Raw genomic sequence first — 21,759 nt, forward strand, 5'->3', positions numbered from 1 at the left:
AACTTTCTAACTCTATAGCTGAGAAATATTAATTTCCAGTTTCACTCTGATATTTTCTACTTTATTATCCTCCAAAAATTTGGGAGAAGCAAGTATATAGTTTTCTGAAAATAAGGTATTTCTGTTTACTGATTTCATGGGGACTTGATTAGTTAAAACTTCACTGAATAGACATCGGGTGGCTAAACATCCTTCAGTGAATGTGCAGGTGAAACACAATGCCAGGGTCACAGGGTTTTGGGGAATCATACAGAGCACAGCAGCTAAAGTGAAATGAAGGCTGGAGAAATATAGTGTAGGCAAAGGACACAAATGTGCAAAGACACGGTTCTGAGAGTTTGGTATACCTGAGGCAATTCCAGAGTTCCATTTCGCATGGAATGAAGACTGACACAGACTGGAAAGCTAGACAAGTCCCATCACAAAACACCACCAATGCCATGCCATGAGTCTGAACAATGGGCATCTCTTAAAAGACAGAGATAGGGGCCTGGCAAGGCTAGACGTTCTTTTCTGTTTTTTCTGTTGTTGTTGCTGTTGTTGTTTTTACAAATTTGTTTATCTTTCTAAATATATAGACCAAAATGCACCATTCTCTCAATTTACAAATCCAGAAAAACTTTTGGTAACTTTAAAAGTAGGTACAGTTACATTTGTGGAAAATAGTTGATGAAATTAACATTGAAATGGAGACAAAGCCACAACTAATTGATTTCACAGTCATAGTGCCTTAAGAAGCACCAGAATTAGTATCCAGAGCATCACTGTCACTGTGCGCCTGGGTACTATGTGCTTTATTTTATGTGTGAAATGGAACAGGGTCACACGTGTTTGTGTCTGTGTTTGTATGTATGTGTATTTACTTCCAAAGAGGGCATTAGACCTAAACAGAGAAAGCAATCAAAATAAATTCTTTGAAAGAACACAGCATACTTTTCACATGAAAAACAGCTAAATTGTTATGCATTGATTCCAAATTGTTGATTATTGATTCCAAACTCAAAACCTGCATAATAGAGTCCAGACAATTCTCTGAGAGAACTGAATTCTGTTAGCTTCTTTCAGTTTCAAAACATCAAGGACTATTTTTATCCTTGCTATTTTGATTTCAGGGAATCACAAATCACAAATAAAAAAAATAAAGATAAAAGTATAATTTAGTTCAATAGCAAATTCAGAATTGCAAGTATTTAGATTGCCAAGCTGAAATTATTATCAGTTCTATTCAATCAAGCGGTGTTTTTTCTGGTGTTTTCTGAGTGCATAACATCAATAAAAGTGATTAAAACAAATGCTTTATTGCTCAGGTGCAATAAAGAAGGTTCTCACAACCAGAGGAATAGAAACAGTGTAAAATCTTAGCAGAGCTGAGTATTAGCTCCATGAAGGCAGAAATTGTATCTATCTTGTTAATTGTGATGCCACCAACACCTAGAATAGTGACAGCATCACAGGGCCCCATGGTACTTGTTGAGTGAAAAAATGAATCCAATAGCTCTGGTGACATGCTGGGTTCGTCAGTGTACAACACTGCTATTGGCATCCTGGAAGCCAACACCATGAATACCCAAGGAGGGGAACATATTCAGATGTTAGCGTGGCTATTCAGCACCAATAATGTTGCACTACAGAATTAGAACTTTTAAACATATAATCAAAAGTGGCATATATATTGACATATGTTGATACAAAGTACAAGGAAATGGTATGAAGATGACATAACCCTCCAATTCCTTATGTAACAGAAGAATCATGGAAATGATATTCTCTTGGATAGAAGATACTGGAAATCTGCATCTCAAACATAGAATTATTTGTGGGCATAAGTTACTTCCGTATCCAGGGCCACATTCAGTGGTATAATCTGATGCAGATGGTTCTGGGAGGTTCAATGATGCTGAAAGGCAAGTTATGTCATATAAATAACAGTCACTTCCTCCAAAACTGTCATTTCTCCTAAGTTAGCGAATAAGAGAAAAACAAAACAAACAAAACTGAGCAAGGCAGAAAGCACTTGCTGCCGACCACCTGGATTCCACTGATCTAGCTGTTACTGACTGTTGCCGGAAAGAAGCCTCACAGGAACAGCTCATTGTGCTCCTGGCAACTCAAGTCATAGGAGAAACAGCGATTATGCCAAATAAAAGTGCCAGCAATTGATGAACTGGCTGATGAGTGAGGACAAATAATCAGATTCAATGTATCAAATATACAGACACTGCCAAAAAGTAACTTGGTGGTTCTTTTTTTAAGTTACCATCAAAATAACTGTATACATTTTTTTGCAAATGATAGTGTCTAAGGAACTAAGTGGAAAGAGGTCACTTAAAAATATTTTAGGTCCTGGCTTTAAGAGGAACAGCCATCATAAATGTTAGAACTATATTTTTGGTATCCCAAAACGACACTTCACAGTTTGCAATGACAATTTATTTGGTCAAGACAGACTTTGTGGCCACAAATTGTATAAAGCCTCTACCTGACTTTACTCTAACATGTCCAGGGACCACTCCAAGCACGCTTTCTTGTTCATTTGTTTTGTTTGTTTATTTAATTACGGTTCCCAGGGTATTTAACTGACAGTGAATGACAAACATCTACGTATTGTTTTCTTAAAGAGAATGTTTAGTGTCAATACTTGTATAGGCACGTTAGGCTGTCCTTTAAGAATCACTAATAGAAGAAATTCAGAATAATCCGTCTATAATTATGTGTCTCTTTTTAGGATTAGTTCTTAAATATTACCTCCTCCATATCACTCCATGCTTTCATAGTAGTTGCCTGTTTTCCTCATATTTCAGTTGTATATTAATTTCTCTATCTTTAGTTGATAAATGTATTTTAATCAGGAAATTCTACTGTTGACCTTGAAGTCTTGAGTGGTTCTTAGAAAAGTTTAGAAACATTCTAACCCTCTGTTTCCCTCTCTCTCCTGTTCTCTCACCCATGAATGTAAATGCTTGAATTTTATATTGAATTACAAGAAAGGTAGGATTTTTATCTCCATCTATCAAGCACTAAATGAGCCTAGTAAGTTTCTACAAAATAAAAAAAAATATCTCTTTAGACATAATTTTCCTATTTGTAACAGGAGAGATTTGGATGACAATTTATATAAAACCCTTTCTAACTCTAATAATCTAGTATCTCCCTTTATTCCTAGACCTTATAGATCAAAAATTTTCCAATTGTGTTATAGACATTTGAGGAATTCCCAGCCAGCGTTACACTTGACCATGCCAAGGGGTGATAAGCCAGAATATCTGAGATAATTCCGTTACAATGTCAAATGTATTTTCAGAACCTTCACGAATTACTTTAGCTGCTTAATAAAAACCACCTATTTACTCAGAAACCAAACTTTGAAATGTGTGAAGAATCTTCATCTGAAAATCATGTAGTGTTTGTTTAAATAAGTGAGAGGCTGGGCTTTTCTTGTGTGAACTATTCAATGGGGAATCTTAAATGAACTGCTTAAACACACATCTAACACAAAAATGTTTCACAGATTTTCAAAATCCTTCACAAATCAGTTTACATGTTCTGCTTTTATCTCCTTGAATAGAAATGAGATACCTATATCAAAGACTAATATCCTTACCTGTGGCAGTCAAGGAGATTTTTTTAAAAAAGAAAAATGGATTAAAAATTTCAGAACTTTTCAAAAATTTTCTCCTAGAAGAAATAAAAGCAAGAATAAACAAATGGGACCTAATGAAACTTACAAGCTTCTGCACAGCAAAGGAAACCAGAAGTAAAACAAAAAGAAAACCTACGGAATGGGAGAAAATTTTTGCAAGTGAAACTGACAAAGGCTTGATCTCCAGAATATATAAGCAGCTCATACGACTCAATAAGAAAAAAATAAACAACCCAATCCAAAAATGGGCAGAAGACCTAAACAAGCAATTCTCCAAGGAAGACATACAAATGATCAAAAAGCACATGAAAAAATGTTCAATATCACTAATTACCAGAAAAATGCAAATCAAAACTACAATGAGGTATCACCTCACACCAGTCAGAATGGCCGTCATTCAAAAATCCACAAATGACAAATGCTGGAGAGGCTGTGGAGAAAGGGGAACCCTCCTACACTGCTGGTGGGAATGCAGTTTGGTGCAGCCACTATGGAAAACAGTGTGGAGATTCCTCAAAAGACTAGGAATAGACTTACCATATGACCCAGGAATCCCAGTCCTGGGCTTGTATCCAGAAGGAAATCTACTTCAGGATGACACCTGCACCCCAATGTTCATAGCAGCACTATTTACAATAGCCAAAACATGGAAACAGCCTAAATGTCCATCAACAGGTGACTGGATAAAGAAGATGTGGTATATTTATACAATGGAATACTACTCAGCCATAAAAACCGACAACATAATGCCATTTGCAGCAACATGGATGCTCCTGGAGAATGTCATTCTAAGTGAAGTAAGCCAGAAAGAGAAAGAAAAATACCATATGAAATTGCTCATATGCGGAATCTAAAAAACAAAAACAAAAACAAACAAACAAAAACAAAGCGTAAATACAGGACAGAAATAGACTCACAGACAGAGAATACAGACTTGTGGTTACCGGGGGGTGGAGGGTGGGAAGGGATAGCCTGGGATTTCAAAATTGTAGAATAGATAAACAAGATTACACAAAATGTTATGATAACTCACAGAGAAAAAAATGTGACAATGAGTGTGTATATGTCCATGAATAACTGAAAAATTGTGATGAACACTGGACTTTGACACAACATTGTAAAATGATTATAAATCAATAAAAAATGTTAAAAAAATTCAGAACTTAAATATATCTTAAGTTAAACATTAAATAATACTATGTTTTATAAGGAATTTACATTTAGTAGATTTGAAAATTTTCACCATTTAATTAAAAAAAAAAACAAAAAAATACTGATCTATGTTGCTACAACATTTGTGTATAGCACCCTGTATACCAACGAGGGCTTGAGAATTGTGTAACATGCAGGAAACAAATTCTCAGAATCCCTTCTGAGTTGGAGATTTAAGCGAAATCTGCACCTGGGAGCAATCAGATGATTAATTTCAATAAAAAAGGAAAAGGCAGGCATCACTGGAGTTTTAAGATAGGATGAAATTTTGATACAAGGATAAGATCCTTTAGGAAAACAAAAATACAAATAGCCATAAGAAGAGGATATTCTAATACTATTAAATGTCTCTTTAAGGGACCATATCTGAAATAGTAAATATGAAAATCTTTCTCCACTCATAATGTCCTTCAACTGAAAGGAAGCCAAAATTGGCAAAAATTTGCAAGTGACAATAAACTCACTTCAAGTACTGGGCTGACACAGGCTTAAGTACAGGAAAACCACCGAAGCAGGGGAAGTAGAATTGTATAAACTGTCAAACTCAATTCATGTAAGAGTGTTGATCTAATTAAGCATAAAATCAGCAGTGTTATTTTTTAAATTTTTTATTAAGTTCATATTTTCAAATTGGAAGTGTACATTTGAGAAGGTCTTTAATTCTTTAAGAACAAAATAGAATTATTTTAAAATAAAACACATTTATCTACTCATCATTCACTAAGATTGGGCAACTCGCTAAGTGAGTTGATCTGGTGGCCATGCCAATCTCCTCTAGTAGACTGCGGTGCTATAATTCACCTTACTCATTCCTGCATAGTGCATAGCACTTACCAGCATGTATCATCTTAATAAATTAATAAATGGAAGTTTATTATCTGATCAAAGCGTTGAAGAAACATTAGAGTTGGATGAAGCACCACCTTATTTCCTTTGCACACATTTGTACCTTCTAACAAGACCTTTTCTTAGTTATACCTGATTACCTAATCCTTGAGATAAATTATGAGATTCAAAAATCATCTATGGTTGGCAGTGGAGGGAACATATGGAATCCAGTGGATTTTTCTTCCTCACCATCAACAGTTAAGTCTCCGGTTGGCTCATCAGAATCATATAAGATGTTTTAAGCCTTTGTATGTGTGTGTGTGTGTGTGTGTGTGTGTGTCCATTGCTGTTCAGTAAGTCTTTATTTGATATGAAAAAAAACTAAAAAGAATTCCAAAGTAGAGATGCAGCCAATCTGGCAGTCAAGGAACATCACTGATATGCTGACAAACACATCAGCAAAAAGCAAGAGTTGGTTGTAAATGAGGTAGCATTCATTTATATACAATGGTCATTTGCAGACAGAGCCACAAATATTAAGCTTTGTTGACCATCCATGGCTTTCTCTCCAAGGTCAATCAAATCTCCGTGATCCTTGTGCTTTTACACACAGTTTTTAATAGAGGAACATTTTCTTCATTCACTTTAGTGTTTTCTGCAGTTCCTGCCTTCTAAACAATCTCAAATTAAAAGTAATGGAGAAAATGACTTCTGGGTTACAGAAATCTCTGTTACAAAGACTAAATGTTAGAACACCATTTAGAGTTCATTTCTTAACTTAACAACTTTGATTATTTGGTTTCTTAAACACTACAGATTAGAAAAAGAAAATTAAAAGGAAGAGACCTGCAAGGAACAGTTCCCTAGAACTCGCTCTGCAGGGAAACAGAGTGACAGACACAAACTGACATCAGGATGCATGCATCACATTCAGTAATATGTGGTCTTCATAATGACTTTGCGTATAGATGGAAAATTATTCTTCCATTTGTCAAAAATGGCAAGGAAGACTTACAAAGACTATATTAATAGGGGTCAAGAATATTGAAATAGGAAGAGAGATTGAACTCAACTACAAATACAACAAGGACAAGTGGGGATTCATAGCCAATGAAAAGAGTAAGGAAGTCAATGGAAAATTACTTAAGAGCACCTTGGTTAGTGTGGAGGTTGGGGAAAGAGGAGCTTGACTGGATATGAAGGGTGGGAGGATTCTCAATCAACTGGTTCTTCAGGATTTTTCCCAAAACCGGCCAAGGTCAGGGGGCCAAGACAAGGGACATGGGGCAAGGATGACGCTTAGTAGTGAAGTGGGCTCAGAGGACCCTGAAATCAGAGTTTGGTCAAGGATGAAGTTTTTGTCCATCATCCTCAAGAAAAGGTTCTTTGTACTTTAAAAGAAGTTGGAGAATCACATGCAGCCTTTGAGAAAAAATGTTTGTTAAAAATGCTTATTTCCCCCCAGATATTCCAATACCATGGCAGTCTCCCACTACGCACAAAAACGCACTCATCTATAGCACTTTACTTCCTAACAATGCTTTTCAAAATTTAGTAACACAACAAATAAAATAAATGTCTTTGACTTTTCCAAGATTCAAAAAGGTACATGGAAGAAGGATTAAAATGTCTGGGTGAATTGTGTAATAACCATTATTTATCCTTTCATGAACAAAGTCACAAATATTTTATGACAGTTTAAACACAGTCAAGAATAAATTAGCAAGAAGGAGGCAAATTAACATTTGCCTGTAGTGCAGTCTTGCATATATCAAAAAAGAAACTGCTAAGAAATTTCCTGCTCGTGGCTGAACGGTTTTAAAAGTCAGACAACTTATTTTATAGAGATGGCTTACTCTCCTAGTTGAAAATAGGTTGACAGGTCAAAATTTGGAAGTTGCTTTTTAGCTTTTGCCTTTGTTATCTTGAAATGCTTTCCTTCCTCTGAATTATTTTTCTTCTTTCCATTTTTTCTGTTAATTTATACTTTTTCCCTTCCTTGTTAAATTTCTTCCTCCTCCATCCCTTCTTTCCTTGGATGTTTGTTTCAATATCCTGTTTTTGGTTTGTTTTTTTGTTTCTGTTTTTTGGTTTTTTTCTACCTCCATCTTACATATAAATATTTTAATGATCATTCTCTCTCTCACTTCCCAAACTTACTCATTCCTTATGACTTTCTTTGATCTTGAGCTGACTCCTTTTCAATTTTATATACAAATACCATTTAAAAGCTACAGTAAGTTTATCTTAAAGTATATCACTCATCTCTGAATTGACGGATCTATACTCTGCTTTGTAATGATGTGGCTGGAATTGTGGACACTATATTTCTCATTTTTTCACAGGGTTGCTTCTTAAGTTTCACCAGTTTGGGGTAGTAGATTAAAACTGGAAGGTAGGAAGAGGGAGTCGAAAAGCCTTATTCCTTCTGTTTACCTGTAGCTCCAGGCGTCATCACTCCATCCTCTCTCCAGCAATGGCCTTTCACCCAGCAGTAACAGTTATCCCCGGTCTCCAGCAACTTTAGCTTTTCAGGAATGAACATCACTGTCTGCCTTCAGAGATAACTAGCACTCTCTGGGAGATAGTCCATTTCCAGAGGTTTGGACCCAAACTCTGTGGTGTCCAATCTGTGATCTTCTAAGGTGTCAAGTATAGCCAAGCAGTGTCTCCTTTTCAAAGTTTGCAGCCAAACTTGAAAGTTGAAATCCCCTTCACTAAACTCCTGTACTCTTAGCTGCAGCTGCAGGACCCCTTCTCAGAGATCTGAGTCTCAATTCTGCAGGGCACCTTCTCTGAGTCTCCATACTCTGGAAGTTCCATCCCTTTCCTTTGTGCCTCAAGTCTTAAGCATGTCACTTTGTTGTATCTTACTATTTTGATCTTTCCACTTTCCAACAACTTTTTTATCCAATTAAGTATTCTAAATTCTTTCTGCTGCATATTTAGTATGATTTATCTATTCCTAATTGGACCCTGAGTTTGATACCATATTGGCATCAAGCATATGCCCAGGAAGCACAGCTTCATAAATGAGATTGATGGATTGGTTTTGCTGTGTCATTGGCCTTGAACACTGTGCCTCACTCCTTATCACTGGGAAATGAGAAATCAGTAATTTAGGGGATGCCAGGCATCATGCAATTAAATTTTCACCTGTGGTCGATTGTGATCAAGACACTGTGGAATCAAGAGTCTGCTTTTGATGCATACAGGCTAGGGTATCTTCTTCTGACTGCACGGAGAGCATGCAGAAAATAAATGACAAGCTCAAGGCTTTAAACTCTTAGCTCCACTGACAGAAAAAGAACAAGCAATCTTCTATAGCTCTCTAAGAGAATTTCTTATTTCACTGAAAATAAAAATTTAATTTTGTGAGTTCAGAAATAAAGCCAAAATCAAGTTGACAAACTCACCAGGCTGGACAACCCAAGATTTAGAAAAAGAAGGAAGTATTATAGCATGCCTGGAGGACATCTTATTTCTTTGTTTTTGATACTCCTGTGTCTGCTAGTCACAAAACATCAGAGTAAGCAGAAGTGAACAAAATAGTGATCCCACTGTACTGTCCAAAAAGGTAATGTTAGCCTGGATTATCTGCACTGAGGTAGTAGAAGACACAATGGACATGGTTACAATCGTGCAGGGAGAGTTGTTAAGTGAGAAGAGATACTTCCAGAGGGTAATATGTCCATTTCACTTGATCTGAGAAATAAGTGGGAAATTTTATGAAAGAAGCTGATAAACCCTTGAATAGTGGGAAAGGTGAGTGGGTCTACTGCAGATTATGGCTCTGGTATGTATTTCCTATTTCATTTTCTTTTGTTGGGTCTCCTCACCAGCACTGATTCACTGACCCAATATCCATTGTTTATCAATGTCCTCTTTTACTTTCTCCCTCTTCATTCAGCAAAGTTATCAACATAAACTCTTCCCCCACCAACACTTGGTACTCCAGTTCCCTGTATCTTCTTTTGTTTTTATCCAGTTTAATTTATCTGAAAAAACTTGACTTTAATTCTATTAATCATTTATTTGAAGAGCAGAAAGTATCGTACCATTTGAAAATGCTGTCCTTCTATTCATTCATGCATGTTATTTTGAAAGTAAACATGAGTGGTTTGAGGGTTTTTTCAAATCCTTTACACTTTATCTTTAAAATATGTTACTTAAAATATCTATAAATCTATAGCTCTATATCAAGGAAACTATATCAAACATAAATTTGTACATATAATTGTACTGTCCTTTAAATGATCTCTAACCTTCTTCAAGCATAACAAAAATGCTTTCTTTGTTTTATGCAAACATTTGGAAAGTGAATTTTCTTTAATTTTATAAAAATATTTTTGCTATAGCCAAGGAAATTATTTTACTTAAAAGGTGAATTGTGACTGACATCCACCTTTACTTAGAAAATTATGCATCTCAGACCATAAAAAATGTTTGCCAAAAAAATATCTCTGTTGGGATCCTGCCTGACACTTATCAGACTCTGCTGGTACCCAGACATTTGCTTCTCACCTCCCTTACTGATGCTGGGAAGACAAATACAGTACTTATTTTCATAGACCCCCTTACAGCTGGACATGGCATGTGATCCAGTTCCAGTGAGCATAAGCAGAAATTTGCAAGGGGTGGAGGAAGGGAGGTGTAGGGGGAGAACTTATGAAAAGCTTTGACTTTTCTAATTAATCAAAACAATAATCATAACGATGAAAAAGGAACAGATGCAGCCAGCGAAGCCATTCCTTCTTGTCAAGATTTTACTGCCCTAAACTTAAGTATGATATCCGGTTGCTGCAGCTATCCTGAGAGAGAGAGTAAGAAGCATGTAGGAAAGTCCAAGCAGAGTTTCCTGCTCTATGGAGCTAAAGGAATTCCTTACCTTTACAGAGAGAAATTATGCATGATTTTCAGGTCATTATTCTATGTGCTTGAGAAAATGGGAGTAAATTTATGATACCATGAATTGTTTTGCACATTTATTAAAATTTTGATAAAACATGTCTTCTTTTAACTTGATGCATCAATGTAGTTGCTAACATATGTCTTGTGTCCAGCTTACATCTCCTCCCTACAATAAAAGTCTGATTTCTATCATAAGTAACATTTCATTTTCTAGAGCTAGTTTTTTTCTTTCTATTTTTATTTGGAGGCAATTTGTTGAGTATCAGGTAGTAATTTTTTTTTCTTGAAACGGTATAGTTGCTGCAGTTTTAAGGTTTTTTATTTATGCTGAATAATAAGAAAATTAATAATTTTATGTTTAGTATTCTGTTCATGAATTCAGAAAGATATGACTAAACATATATACTCAGGACTTGAAACAAGTTATATAGAAATTCAAGAAATATAATAAAGGTTTAAAATTTAAATTGTGATTCAATGTCATAACATCTTTCTAAATATGGATTAATAGTTTATAATTGATCTAGATCATATTTTTAAATATAATAGTTTTTACTATGTCATTAAAAGCAAGATATTCAAAACATTTTTTAAAGGTGAAAAAAGTCTACACTATATGTGTCTGTGTTTATACATATTAGCATTCAGATACATTTTTGTAGGTGTACAACTAATTCTTGTGGATTTAGTTAGAAAAAATAATATAATTTAAATTTTATAGATGACTAAAAAATACTACCACAAAGAGTATGGCAAAAATAAGCAAACCTCATTAAATATCTTCCAAATTTATATACAAAGAATAAAATATTAGAAAATATCATTTACTTACTCATGGTAAAATGTGGATAATTTATCATGTCATAAGACAATAACAGAAATATTTGCCTTACTTGCTAAGATTCAATCTTGTGTTTCCACACATTTCCACATTTTGAAAATCAACACAATGGTATGCCTAAGTTATTTTTTAACCTTCAGAAACTAAAGGTATATTTAAAGTATTTTGTTTTACCAAGAGTCTTATCATGCTGTATAATTTCATATGGGATTATATGGTAAGTACTTTCCACATTTTTCCATGAAACCCAACTTCTTGCATTAAGCAACTATGAAATAAAAAGGCACGGAAACATCTGCCACCAATGCAAAAATAAAACCAAACAAAATAATTCATATTAAAAGGAAATTAACACAGTTACACTCTGAACCCATCTCTGATATCTATGGATGCAGCTGCTGCAGGTCATCTCCTACCATTTGCATCTTCATTCACTGACACATAAGACACAGGTTGGGTCAGGCATTCACTATCCTGCTGTGTCCTCCTCTAGCCCTCAGGATGCTTGTATGAAAACACTCATTATTTTTTACTCTAATTTCTTTCTTTCTTTCTTTCTTTCTTTCTTTCTTTCTTTCTTTCTTTCTTCCTTCCTTCCTTCCTTCCTTCCTTCCTTCCTTCCTTCCTTCCTTCCTTCCTTTCTTTCTTTCTTTCTTTCTTTCTTTATTTTTACTACTCAGTACATTTCCTGAGAGCAGGACTTGTGTTGGTTTTTTTCAGTACATATCATGGTGCATGGCATATAGCAGGTGATCAATTAGTGTTTGTTGACTGAATGCAGGATTGTGATAAGGTCTTTTTAGTCATTACTGAGAAGTTTTGATTTCCAAAGCAGGTCCAGTCATAAGAGTTTAAATATTCATCATGGATGAATTAGAGGACACAGAATTCTTTTTAGAATCTGGGTAAGATTTCCTGAGCTGTTGAACATAAAATTTAATGACTGAAATTTATAATTGACAGTAAAATTATTTTGGACTCATAGGGTTTCAAAGAAGGTAATTATGTGAGGTGATGGGTATATTATCTAACCTTATTTTGGTAGTCATCTTGCCATATACAAATGTAGCAAAGCATCAACTTGTACACTTTAAAGTTATACAATATATGTCAATCATATCTCAATAAAGCTGGAAAAAATAAAAATTTAAACTTACTAGACTTCTAAGTATATGAATTCAAGTTTAAATCTGTTCCTTTATTTTCAATTCACTTCAAACTGAACATTTTTATTGTAAGGTAAATTAATATCACTGCAAATTGGGTTAGTGAAGACTAACACTTTGTAACACAGAATAAGTGATAGTTATAAAAATCTGTATCACCAGAAAAACATAATTGATTAGAAGAGATACTATTTTTCCAATTTATTTCTATACATAGTCCCTTAAGAAGCCTATGGAAAGAAATGTATCAGCTCTACTTCATTAACAATATCCAATGTGTAGTGCTCTCAAAGACAAGGATGATAAAGGTGCTAAGATTTTTTGTGTGGATAGTTAGAAATCATCTGGAATCCCTGGATAAAGATATTGAACAGAGTTTGAGACAGCAAGTGCTCTTCAAAATATGTAAAAATATATATAATCAAAATATAAATGTTTCTAAAAATAATGGGTATTCTTGTGGGATTATTCTTGTTAAAAATGTGCAGCATATTAAACAGAGTTGTAATATGCATTTTCTGTATTATTTTAGACTATTCAATTCTCCCATGGAGAACAGGCAATAAACAGGTTGAAGAAGACTCAAAAGAAAAGTTAAACTTCTATAGAAATTAATCTAGTAGTTTATGAAATATAGTTTATGAAATACATCAAGTATGTTAATTATATGAGATGTCTAAGCAAGGGGCTTATAAAACATGGGTGGTACTTATTTGATTTGTTAAACTCATACAGTAAGTTAGTGTAGTAATAGCAAAATACACCAAAGATAAGAAAGAAGAATTACAAGGTTAACAAAGGACATATTTGGAAAATTCCAGTCATAATTACTCCACAGCTGGGCTGATAGCTCTGCCATCCTAAGGCAGCCACCCATTTGGTGAAAGCAGCTGTGGGTGGGTGTATTGTTCCTGTGTCTAACCATTAAGGCAAGTGTGTGTCATTCGCTGCCCTCACCTTTGCTCAAACTCGACACATAAGCTCATAGTCAGTGCGGAAGGCTGACGCCGTGGAGAGATGCCGGAGGCGTTAGCATCATGTAGCCCAGACTCAGGTCGCAATGCTTTTCTACTCACACCCTGGCCTAAGTACCTTCCCCTGCCCTATCTCTTCTTCCCAACTGTGTTTGAAGTTGATGGAATCTGAGCAATATAATTTGATCTGTGAGTTTTTCTGCTTCTGTGACCTTTGGGATGACTTGCCTGGTGATGTTTTTAGAGGCTGTAAATCCATGAAATTAATTCAAGATCCACTTTAATTTTTCATCTTTATTTCCCATTTAAGAAATGTTGCAAAATTGTTCATACAGCAAATAAGCTAGAAAACGCTTTGTTTAGCGTTAGAGCAGAATTAAAAAAACAAGCGCACACTAGGCTTGTGATTAGCATTTCAAGGAGAGAATCCCTTTTCTGTCTGTTTTATGTTTTGTTTCTTGTTGTTTTCCAATGTAAGGCAGAAAGAGACATTAAGTTTTGTGGTTAGACGCTCTGATGGTAATCACCTTGCCTGTGTTCAAGTCCCAGCCCTGTTGTAACCAGGTTCCGTATCCTTAGGCAAATTAATATTCTCTTCAAACCTCAATTCCCTGTATAGATGTATAGATATGTATAGATAATAATAGATCCTATTTTCATAGAAATTGTAAAGATCTAATAAGAAAATATTTGTAAAATGCTTATCAATGAGCCTGACAGATGGAAGCATCCAATGACAGCTGTTATCTAGGGCAGAAAAAAAAAAGTAATACTTTTTAAATGTGGCAAATCATTCAGACAACAAAATACCATCCTCTTTTGAAGCAGAAAAAGAAAAGATAAATAATAAATACAATAAACGTTGTCAGGTAGTTAACTGGGCCTGTATAAAATGAATCTGTCCTTTGGCTTCTAAAACCACAGCCCTCCTATGTGCCTTGGCCATAGGCACACATTATTTCCTATTAGAACTTCTGTTTTGGATTTGTCTTCAGTAGGGTGAGAATGGTTGACAACACAAAGTCTATTGCTCCCTTATCAATTGGTTTAACTTTGTTTTACATTAGCAGTCTACCTTTCATTTATCTATTGTCATTCTCATCGAGATAGAACCGGGTTGCATTCACATTACTTTCATTTTTTGGAGGAAATTCATATAACATGAAGATCACAAAAGTAACTAAGCTTCCTACAGGTAATCTGCAATATTCACATTTTTTAAAAGACTGTTTTATAAAATATAGTTCCTAAAAAGATATTAGAAATTACTTATGTTGTCAAAAAAGGTTTAGAACTAAGGTCAGGGTCTATGCTGTTTTATTCCAAGCATAGGAAGCATATGAGAATAAAGAGAAACTTGTCCTCAGACTGTAAGGACCTGCGACTTAAGGGTTCTTAGCAGCTCATAACCTACTTTACTGCTATCTCAAAATCTTACAAATCTTGGCAGAAAACATGAGACTTATGGATCAGAGACAAGATACTTCATTACAGGGAACAAAAGGTGTAGCCAGAGACTCCAGTTCACACAAGCTCCTTTATACAGGCACCCACGGGAGTAATACAGGACTTATGATAGATGATTGCTGTCTTCATCAGTTTCGGCAGGGGGAGGGGGGTGGATAACAAAATGCCATGGACTGAGTGGCTTAAACAAGACATTTACTTTCCCACAGCTGCAGGCTGAGAAGTCCAAGCTCAAGGTGCCTGCAGACTCACTTCTTGGTGACAGGTCTCTTCCTGCGTGTAGACAGAGCCTTCTCAGTGTGTGCTCAGACACCCTTCCTCGGGGCAGAGAGAGAGAGAGCTCGAGGTCGGGTGTCTCTTCGTCTTATGAAGGCACTGATTCCACCATGGGGCTGTACTATCATGACCCCATAATAACTAAATTACTTCCCAAAAGCTCCACCTCAAATCCCATCACCGTGGAGATCAGGACCTCAACACATGAATTTTGAGAAGACACAGACATTCAATTCAGTTCTTAACAACTGTCCACCCACTGGGTTGTGTTACTGAAGAGGAGCTGGAGCTTTGGGAATTCACTGCTATTACAGCAAATCGAAGCAAGACTATATTTTGTCAAGGTGGAGAAGTTCCATCACCCCTCATGTCATTTCCCAGCACGCCCTGGGGTAAATGACCCAGGTAAAGAGGAGGCAGAGTTACGCATTCTTCTACCCAGGAAAAACATGCACGGACACTGATGGCCCTTCCAGCACCAGTGGAAGCTCAGATCCTGAAGAAAACTCTGAAGTCCTCTCATTGCATCATCAGAATCACTGACTGGTACATAGTAAATTCATTAAATAAAGATGACTAGAATTGAATAATTGAGGAAAAGCCATTGGACGCTGCATTTAGAACAGGAGGGGATTATAATATGGCCACCTCCACCCTGTCAGGGAGTTTGAACTTAGTTGAGAAATCACTGAGGTTTGAGATAAGACAGGGCATGGTCAGATTTACATTTCTGGAGCAATCACTTTGACCTTGGTTGAATGATGGATTTAAGGAGAGCAAGACAAAGATATGGAGACAAATTAAGGAGCTATTGCAATAGAAGGAAGGGATGGTGATAAGGGCTTAAACTAGAGAACTACCACACAGGACAACCTTGAGAGTGACGTGAACACTCTTTAAAGGACAATCAGCAAGACTTGCTAGGGTGAGAGGAGCAGGGCAGAGACTGAGAAGTGCATCCTACCCTGACTTGAGACTGGGTTTATGCCTTATGCAGGAATCAGGAGTTCAGAAGTGGTGGAACCTTTATAACTGGATCCATTCAAAAGAATCTGTTTATTTTATAAAAGAAATCCTATTTTAGTTTCCTGAGAGATTTCAAATGTATGTAACAGTTTCCAAGAAAATCATACTGATTTGTTATTCTATGAAAAGATGTTTATTTTATTGTAAAAAACAATTGCCCAATTGATTATTGGCAAAGTGGGGAGAGAACTGGTTACAGAGGTAGGGCTCTGGTTTCAACTGAATCCCCTCAGTATTTGTTAAGATCCTGAAAGAAAGATACCACGATTCTCCTTTTACGCTCCAGCAGGTAAAGTAGCTCACTAAAGCCATGTAACAGTTTGTGGTTAAACTGGCTTCAAGTCTTAAGATGCAAACCTAAGTTTTTCCATCATTAGACCATCAATTGCAAACAAATAATTGTTCCATATTAGACATTTTTAATGTAGGGTTAAATATGACCATTTGTATATCTTTGGTAAGCCTTTGTTCTGAAATAATTTTACCTGAGAAATTCTGAGTTAGGGGAAGTAAATTTTAACCAGGTTTAAATACTAATGGATTTTGTTAAGTGGTGAATTGTGGATAAGACAGGATACCAAACTTACAATTATTTAATTAATATAGTTCCTTGGCTCTGTGTAAACATTTAAACTGATTTGTTTTGAACTGATCAAATAAGTCAATCGAACATCTTTGTGCATAAAGACAAGTCCAAGCTATTCACAGAAGTCCAGAATCTTACTCCCAGTACAAACAGAATCACTTAGACTCACCCTGTAATGATTTTAAATAATAACTTATATTCTGTGGTACAAAACCTAAAAAAAATGTATTCCCATTTGATAGCACTATGAAGAATTAAAACCACCTTCAGTCATTGTATTTCATATCTGCATTAGCAAGACTTTACCATTCAGCATGACCCTAATCTGCCTGGTAATTCTTGTCCAGGATGAAGAAGAAAGACATTTTAAAACAAGATGCTTCTTAATAATGTTGCTTTCTAAGAAGAAATTTCTTTAAATGTATTTAGCTTTCTTTTTACGAACATATTAGACATTTTTTGTAAGGTATCTGAAGAACACATAATAACGTTAAGAAAAGCATAAAAAGTACCTAGTAAGTCACATGTAATTGCCAACAACATTTTGCTTAACATCGTACACTATATGCATAAAAAGTATTTGCTAAGAGGGAATTTTTTAATTTTTCTGCCCAGAACGCCTAGATTCAACTTAATCCTGTTTCCTGAGCTATACACCCACTTCATTACAAAAAGGAGAAAGAAAAAGAAAAAGTGACTCACTTCACATGCACACACTAAGTGTGTATATAGCACAGTCACATATTGTAAAATCTAAAAGCATTTCTGCTGAGCGGGGGTGGGTATGGGGAGTGGCAGTTCCTTAAAAGCATTTCTAGGAATCACTGCAGTTCTTCCAAAGAGAATCAGCGCATACAAAAATAATACCTACATCTGCTTCAGTGGTTCTGAAACTTGGCTGTGTGTTATAATCATCAGAGTAGATTTCAAAATATACATAATATATCTCAATGCCTGGATCCCCTCCTCAGAGATCCCAATTTAATTAATCTTGGGAGTAACTAGGATATTGTGATTTATGAGCTTTCTAGCTAATTCTTTTGTGTTTGAGAACCACTCAGCAACCGTAACTTGGCTTTTTTTTTTTTTTAATTTAAAAACAGCATATTTGAGATCTTTCCAAATTTCCCCCTTTTAAAAACCACTTTATTGACATTTAAGTGACATACAAAAAGCTGTATCTATTTAGTATATAACAATTTAATGAGTTTGGAGTTAAGTATACACCCCTGAAAGCATCAACAAAGTCAATAAATGCCATAAACATGTCTCTCACCTTAAAAGTTCTTTCTCACCTTTATTTATTTATGCATTTTTGATGCTAAGAACACTCAACATAAAATCTATCCTCTTAGCAAATTTTAAGTATAAAATACTGCATTGTTAACCACTTGGCTCCATGATGTACAGCAGATCTCTAGGAATTACTCGTCTTGCATAACTGAAACTTTGTACCCTTTGACCAACACCTCCCTGTTTTCCACTCTCTTCAGCCCCTGGTAACCACCATTCTACCGTTTCTATAGTGACTGAGCATCCTCATCTAAGTGGGATCATTTGTTCTTCCCTATTTTAGTATAATGTCCTCCAGGTTCATCCATATTGTCACAAATGGTAGAATTTTTTTTCTTTTTAAGAGTTGAAAAAAATTTCACTGCATGCAAATACCTCATTGTCTGTCCACTCATTCTTCGATGGACATTTAGGTTGTTTCTATGTCTTACGGTTCCTACTTGTATAGCATTTTCCATGTCTAACTTTCACACTATTTGTGTCTTTGACTCTAAAGTTAACACTTGCAGACATCTTAAATTAAAACCTCATTTGGATTGAAATTAATTCCAACTTAATTTCAATAGTAGGTAAAACTACTCTGATATATCTCTCTTCTCTCGCTCTTCCTTTTTGCAATTATCGTCACACAAATTGCATCTTTGTAAATTGCAAGCCCATCAACATAGTTTTATGTTTACTGCGTAGGTGTTTAAGTTACAGATTAAGAAGAGTGTGAGAAATAAAAATCCATTCATATTATATGGATTTGTATATTTATGTAAGGTTACCCTTGCTAGTGTTATGTATTTCTTCATTTGGATTTGAATTGTTGCCTAGGGTACTTTAATTTCAGTCTGAAATAACCTCCTTTTAAGTTTTTTGTTTGCTTTTTTTTTAATAAGGAAGGACTGCCATCCTAGAAATATTTTTTCCTAATCAGCTTTTTAATGAGAGTTGCAAATATTTTCCCAAATTTTTATTAGATATTTGTGTTTGCTCATTATGGTTATTTTTTTCAACTTATTTTTGATATTTTGGTACTCAAACTAATCAGTCTTCCTTTTTATTTTCAAATTCCTAAAAGCAAGAGAGGCTATTTACAGAATCTTTCTCTCTCCAGCCCTATCACTTTTTTTCCCCCTCAAATTTTACCCTTTAACTTATTTCCATTTCCATGAAGAGTCATGTCCTTTTTTTTTTTTTTTTTTTTTTTTTTTTTTTTTTTTTTTTGCCTCCTGGTCATTTTAATACCATATCTTCTGACTAGAATCCGTTTCCTACCACATCTCACCCTTGGTAAGTTCCTTTTTATGTTTCAGGTTTCAGATTAGTTACATGATCCAGAAGGCTTTACTGAGCCCTTCCAAGTATAAACTGCCTGCTTCTCCTCTCATTCCCTACACACCACCCCTATTTACTTCTTGGTGACCCATACAAATAGTTAAGAATGAGGAGGACCATGTCTGTTTGGGTCACTTTTAACCTCCTTATGTGGCATACAATAAGTAGTATCAAACATATAAATGGATTTCTGCAATTGAAATAAGTTTGCCTTATGTAATTAGCTATATTCACAGGTGAAAAAAGTTGTAAGCCATATTTATTGCAGGTAATTAGATTAAATCAGCTTATGTGCTGTTAGTGCAAATTACATTAAAATGCAAAGGTGGACTTACTGAAAACCTAATAAAGTTTAAGCCTCAGGTTCCCTCAGTTGTCCTACTTTATTACAAGGTCATGTATTTGAATTTTAAATTTTGCATTGTTTTTATTAAAAATGCATCTAGGGTTGCCAGATTTAGAAAGGAAAACACAAGATGCTCAGTTACATTTGAATTTCACATAAACAGCAGATAAATTTTGAGTACAAGTATCATCCACACAACATTGGGATTTATGGTGTAAAAGAGTTATTTTTTGGAGTACAGATGTAACTGAGCATCTTGTGTGTTCCTTTATTGTTTATCTGGCATCTTACAATGCAGCAAAATCCAATCACCACCACCAAATTATCTAAGCTGCAGACTGTGCAAAACATGAGTCTGCCTCTCTTCTATTGCTTGACATAAATTTGAGTTATCAAAAGGTCAAATGTAGATCCGAGGTTTAATATTTTCATTGAACATAAACCAACAAATGTATATCTTTTGCAAACTTAACTTAAATAGATAGTTGTCTCTAATGCATTTTTATATTATATATTTTATATAATTAAATACATTATATTGGTTAAGTTCTTATAAAAAGACATGTCATCATCAACATTGCCAGACTGTCAGTGAGAATCACTAAGATGAATATTTACAGTTAGTTACTGTGCATTGAACCCTACTGTATTCCATGAACTGCACAAGACCTTCAGATGCAAGATAAAACAGTCCTGATCATTTTAAATGTCTGGAAAGATTCTACAATGATATCAAGCCATAGACTTATCAGTCAGTAATTGTAATATAAGTTACTCCATTAAATGTCAGCAAAAGGCCATTAGGTTCCCATTCAATAGCCAGAGAAGTTTGATGGTTTTGAGAAGGTATACACATTTAATTATTGCCAAACAATACATAAATATATGTATGATTCTGCCATATGTTTTCTTCAAATAAGGACAATGTAATTTTCTCCTATTTCCCGGCTTTTATGCTTTCAAAAACCCTCCTAAATGGTAAGTTTCAGAGAAGTATGAGATTCACGTTTAAAATGCACATTGAAAAATATGGAAGGATTTTAAATTTTTTGAATGTTTGAAGGAACCCAGCAGTATTGTGATATTTGCAAATGAGCATCTCTATTCTAGCCCAAAATGTCATAGAAAAGGCTTCCCAACACCCAATATTCAGCAGGTTTATCCAATAAGTAAAAAGCTTCAGCATTTATTAGGGCTTGACATATCATCTCAGAAACAAATAAACCTCCAGTTATGAAAACCCAATGATGGTCCTTAGATATGGTTAATCAGTATAATAATAGTTCTACCAAACTATTGAAAAATGCTGGCAATAGACTATGAAAAGTGACTTGTTCATTTCTTACAAGTATATTTGTAAGAGCCCGGACTCAGCACAAAACAGATGTCATACTCAAATTAGAATAAGTTGAGAAAAGTTTAATAAAAGAGCTATTTACAAAAGTGTGGGACAGGGAGGGGTAGTATCCTGAAAGTAATTTTAGAAGAGCTTTTACCATCTTAACTCCAAAGAACAGGAGGAATAGTTATCAGAGACCAGAAGAGCGATGTGGATGTAGAGATGGCTGCTTTGAGAGGAGCAGGGGCTTTTTGTCACCAGACACAGCAGGCTTGTGTGGTCCTGGATGGGAAAGAACCCAGCTAATAAACATGTCTACCTCATTCTCCTCCTTCCTCGTGACCTGTTGGAGCTCCCTTTGGGCTCCAATCCAATCTGAAACAAATGTAAGGGTTCCTATCCAGTCATCAATACAGAACACCCTCCAAGGGCAGAGAGGAGAGAGGGACAAACATGAACGGTGCAAACTACAAGTCACCAAGACAAAGCAGCTGTTCAAACTCTATCCGCTTGCTTTCCTTACCACTTCAT

At 35.3% G+C, this 21,759-nt stretch overlaps 1 protein-coding gene across 6 annotated transcripts in view; it reads right to left on the reverse strand.

Annotated features, from left to right (window-relative positions):
- The window catches only part of CDH18 (cadherin 18), an 884,058-nt gene that overhangs the window by 767,580 nt on the left and 94,719 nt on the right, over positions 1-21,759 (reverse strand). The gene's annotated exons all lie outside the window — the stretch shown is intronic.

This window comes from Camelus bactrianus, chromosome 3 (assembly GCF_048773025.1).
Source record: "Camelus bactrianus isolate YW-2024 breed Bactrian camel chromosome 3, ASM4877302v1, whole genome shotgun sequence".
Lineage (NCBI taxonomy): Eukaryota > Metazoa > Chordata > Mammalia > Artiodactyla > Camelidae > Camelus > Camelus bactrianus.